Source organism: Tupaia chinensis, unplaced genomic scaffold (assembly GCF_000334495.1).
Source record: "Tupaia chinensis unplaced genomic scaffold, TupChi_1.0 Scaffold145607_1, whole genome shotgun sequence".
Taxonomy (NCBI): domain Eukaryota; kingdom Metazoa; phylum Chordata; class Mammalia; order Scandentia; family Tupaiidae; genus Tupaia; species Tupaia belangeri.
The window spans coordinates 405,405-410,542 of record NW_006205464.1 but is presented as its reverse complement, the minus strand read 5'-3'; the positions used below and the strand labels follow the sequence as shown (position 1 = coordinate 410,542).

General features: G+C 34.0%; 1 pseudogene; it reads right to left on the bottom strand.

The window, feature by feature from the left end:
* Positions 1–4,143: 4,143 nt before the first annotated feature.
* Positions 4,144–4,513, bottom strand: LOC102495303 (glutaredoxin-2, mitochondrial pseudogene; annotated as a pseudogene).
* Between the last annotated feature and the right edge of the window lie 625 nt (positions 4,514–5,138).

Genomic DNA, 5,138 nt, shown 5'->3' with positions numbered 1-5,138 from the left:
GAACCGTGGTCGACTACATGGGAGTCCAGCGACATAGCCATAACACTAACTGCTGGTCCCAAACGACCAACTCTTATTGTCAGAAAGAACATTGTTTAACTCTTTATATATGTTTGAACTTAATGTTTAGTACAATGGATGTATTGAAAAACTGATAAATATATTAACATGTTTATGCAGATATAGTTACATATATAAAAACAAAAATATTCTATTTTACCTCAATTTTTTAAATGTTAACAATGATTACAGTATTATTTTCTTTTTTAATATTATTTCAATTTCTTTTGTACATTCAGTCATGTTACTTAGCTTGCAAAGTGAAAATTTCAACATGTATACATTTCTCATGGGTCCAGGTGACAATACTATAAGGTTATCCCTCAACAGATAATAACCCATTTCTTTGTCCCGTAAATGCCTTGCCTATTTTTCTGTTTAATGTCCTTCCTCAGACTCTACTCCTTTACCCTCCTTCTTTCCACACTGTATCTGGTATTCACAACCATTTACTATGTTGCTATATCCTTTAGTCATTCAGTTCTGGCCATAGAGTTCAGACAATCAATATATATTAAGTGACATACAATGTCTCCCCTTCATAGCCTGGCCTGCTTCACTCCGCAGTAAATCTTCCATATTCCTCCATTTTCTGTCAAAGGCCAGGGTCTAGCCAGGGTTTTGGTGATTTTTAATGGCTGAATAGTATTCCATTGAGTATATGTGCCACAGTTTTTCTATCCATTCATCTGTTTATGGGCATTTGGGTTGTTTCCATGACTTAGCAATTGTAAATAGTGCCACAATAAACATCGATGTGCAAGCACTATTCCAATTAAGTATTCTTCTGTTCTTTGGGTAGATACCAAGGAGTGGGATTGCTGGATCATATGGTAATTCTATTTGTAGATTTTTGAGGAATCTCCATATTGTTCTCCACAGTGGCTGGACCAATTTACATTCCCACCAGCAATGTAAGAGAGTCTCCCTTTCACCACACCCTAGCCAGCACTTATCATTTTTTTTTTGGTTTTTTAATCTTAGTCATTCTGACTGGGGTTATGTGGTATCTCACTGTGGTTTTGATCTGCATCTCCTTTACAATGAGGGATATGGAGCATTTTTTTGATATGTCTTTTTGCTGTTTGTATGTCATCCTTAGTGAGTGGCTTTTTTCAACTCATTCTCCCATCTTTTAATAGGGTTGATCATCTTTTTTGGGGGATAGCTGCTTGAGTTCCTTCTGTATTCCGGTTCTAGTACCTTGTCTGACATATAGTTTACAAAGGTCTTTTCCCATTCTGAGGGCTGCCGATTCACACTAATTATTGTGTCTTTTACCCTGCAGAAATTTCTTAACCTGATGTAATCCCATTTGTCTATTTTTTGGGATTATTGACTGTGCTCTATTTTTGTTAAATGGTCTTTTTTTTTACAGTATTGACTTTTACTCTTAGGAGAAAATAAAACTATTTTATAAGGTGTTATGATCTCCTTCTTGTGATCAATATGTTTTTTAAAAGTTCATGACCTGGAATGTTTAAGGATTCCTCTTAAAAAGCAAAACTCAGAATTTATCTTTCTCCATAAAGTTCTCTTTGGTGATAAAATTATAAACATGACTTTTATTTTATATTAAAAATATAAGATTTTTGTATGCAGTTACTTATATATTTGATTATAGTTAAAACTGAACATTTTTTGTAATATCCACAATATGATTATTACTCTCAGCTATTCCAAAATGCATTAATAATAGTAAAAAAGAATGTTTATGAATAATTTCGTGTTAATTAAGAATGGCTCAATTTAGAGAGGCATTCTTTTTTGTTACTTTTAGTAAAAATTATCCTGCAAAAAATCACCATAAATTTCTGACTTGTATTTAAAAACAAAAAAGCCAGCCTTTCTTTAACCTATAACAATCTCAGAATAATTTTGTCCTTATAATCTTCATTCTAGGCTCTGTTCTTCCTCACTAAGACTGTTGATCAGATTGACTTGACCTACCTGACAATTTCATGTAACAATGATGTGAACTCCATGATACCATTGCTGAACTTCACCTATATTATCTAACATTTGTCTGTCTTTCCAATTAGCTGGTTCACGGTCATAGAAAAGTCTGTCATCCATTTATTTCATCATGTCATTTTTATATTCTTCCCATTCTACCTTACTACTCCACATATTCCTGTACTTACTATTAACTAATCACTTTTAAATAAGTAACAATTCAGCATCACATTCAATGAAACACTCATGACATTTATGGGAATTGTTATTTTGGACAAGAAAGTATGAATCTTCTTTATGACAGTAATAAATGTCAGCTCTAACTTAACTTAGAAACAATGCTCACACTCTATTTCCCCTGTTTAATGAGAAACAAAATAAAACAAAACTAGACAATTTAATTTAGTGGAGTTTAACTGAACAAATCTTAACACAATTCAAATCAGGCAATTTCCTGGACTTACTTCCACACAACTCTGGGTAGCCTTGTGGTCAACTCTATTTTAAATGCTGGAAAGGGAAAGTGATGTACAAAAACAAAAATTCAGAAATGAGGCAGAAAAACAATTTGGGTGTTTACATTCCAAAGTTTGTATTAACACAGTTCAAAAGGCAGAATGCTTGTGATTGACCAAAGCCCAGTTACTGTGACTGGCTGCAACCTTGCATCCAACCAAAAAGCAATACCATCTAAATGAGGTCACAGTTTGTTCACAGAAACCAAGCAGGAATACAGAGGCTTTATTTGATAATCTTTAACACTTCTTATTTCCAAATATTAAGTTACAAAATAGCAGTCACAATAGAACGTTTTAGAAACCACTACACTGACTTAATCCAACCCCAAATTTCAGTTTTATGCAATTATATGAATGATGAAAGATTATTCAATATTAGATAACTTTTTCAGTGATATTCATGATTAGCTAAATATACAACAACTATATAATACATAAAGTTAACATATTGACCAAGGAAAATTCCGAGTCAGTTTAAAAATCTCGGAAGGCCAGCAGTTGGCATAATGGCTATGTTGCTAGATTCCCATGTAGTTGACCATGGTTCAAGTCCCAAAACTGGTGACTTAAACTCATGTTGGGTGTGTGTGCGTGTTTGCCCAAGACTCCGACAGAAGAATGGAGGACAAGGGATTGCAGTGTGGACATCCCCCCAGGGAGTGATTTCTCATTTTCTGTCTCTCTGTCTCTCTTTGTCTTTGTGGTAAGTGCACGCCCTCTATAGCAAAAAACTCTCAAAAAAAAAAAACAAAACAAAACTTAAGGACTCATTTTTGGGAAAATTTGTAAATGTGAAATTTATTTTTATTATAGATGAAATTTTATTATATGTCTAATCATGCAAATTATAAAGTGGGTCAAATTACAAATACTATTATTATATTGATTAAAGTTTATCAGCTTATTCTTCCATGAAAGAGAGAAACACACAGAAAGAGAGAGAGAGAGAGAGAAACCAACAAAGTCCTTACACTGTAAGAAACCACTGGTCTCAGCCGTCCTGGATCATAGGTAAATGTGTGCATGCCTGGTTTAGGGGCATGATTCTGGGACCTTCCTATGTGAGTCAGTTGCATTATCTCTGCACCATGATCTGGTCCCACCATTACCTTAAATTCTAAAATGTTTAGGAATAGACATGTATTATTTCAACAAATACGTATTGGGAACCAGTGAGGTAATAGCTTTTCCTATTGTGTCAGCAAGTGTCTTTTGATCACTGCTTTTATGACATATATATTTTGGTAGCCATGAGGGTGGGGATATTATACCTAGCGAGTGGAATGAAAATACCTTGTGAAATACATATTCCAACCTTATTTTCTACCTCCATGTTCATCTTAGTAGATATTTTAAGATTTATTTAAACTGAAACCTTCAAGAGACTTCTAATCATTTGTCTAGCAAGGTTATGACTGAAGATAAGATCCACTAGTGTCTCTTTTTCTTTTTCTTGAGATTTACACAGCAATTTATTGTCCATTATTTGTACAGCTTCTTCGTGAAGATAATTCACATATCTAAAACACCCTCAAACATTTAACAGGTATTATCAGGCATTACCACTTTAACTGACACTTTACTAACAAAGTCACAAGTGCCTACATCACTAGAAGTCTTTCCTCTTATTTTTTTTTAAATAACACTGATGAACGAGTGGAAGCAATTTCCCTTCTTTGTGAAGCCTGTGAGTGTCAGTTGCACCTCCAATAAAAGTTCCATTGACAAAAATTCTTGGAACGGTTCTTTCCCCAGTCATCTTGTAAAGGGCGTCTTGAAACTGGCTTCCATATTCCAGCATGTCAATTCCACCACTTGACAGTTAACGTTCATGTCATGGAAAAGCTTTTTGCCATTGTACAGTAAGAGCAGGATGTTTTTGAGAAAATCACCACACAATTATCAGAAATGGTCCCTTGGATCTGGGTCACAGGGGCACTTGATGACTTCCCCACGGAGGACGAGGTGCTGCTCCCCATCATAACAATACACCTCTCTGTACAACAGCAAAGCAGAGTTGTTCTCAATATTAATGTTTGTTATTAAGCTTTCAAAAGTCTGCTAACCAAGTGGTCTATAGTTCAATGCACTTGAATGCCAGATGGAGTATCAGAAAATGTGTATGAGGCTTTAATTATCTGAAAACCTAAAAGGAACTGCTACTCATGATACCTGGGGATTTTAATGAAGAGCACACATATGTTCTTCTTGCTAATTGAAGCTGCACTTCATTTCAACAAATTTAATCCTCCTGAGAATTTGAAACACAAGAAAAGGATTGAGAAGAATGTTAAACACCCAAAATAAACTTTGCAAAAACTCTTTGAATAGAAATGTATTGTAGGTTTTGTATGTCAAGTGATTATGTTGACCATGTAAAATATTTTTGATGCAGAAGTTCAGGAAAGTATACGTACTATTTTTTTCATATTTTTAAAAATTATGACATTCAACCAAACATTAGTCATATATCTGAATAAAGTATGAGGTCTACAGATTTAAGGCTAACAATTAGATAACTTATTTAAAATGGGCTATTTATAGTACAATAATAATAGCTTGGAATCAGAGGTAGAAAATTCTTTTTTTTTTCTTTTTTTTTTT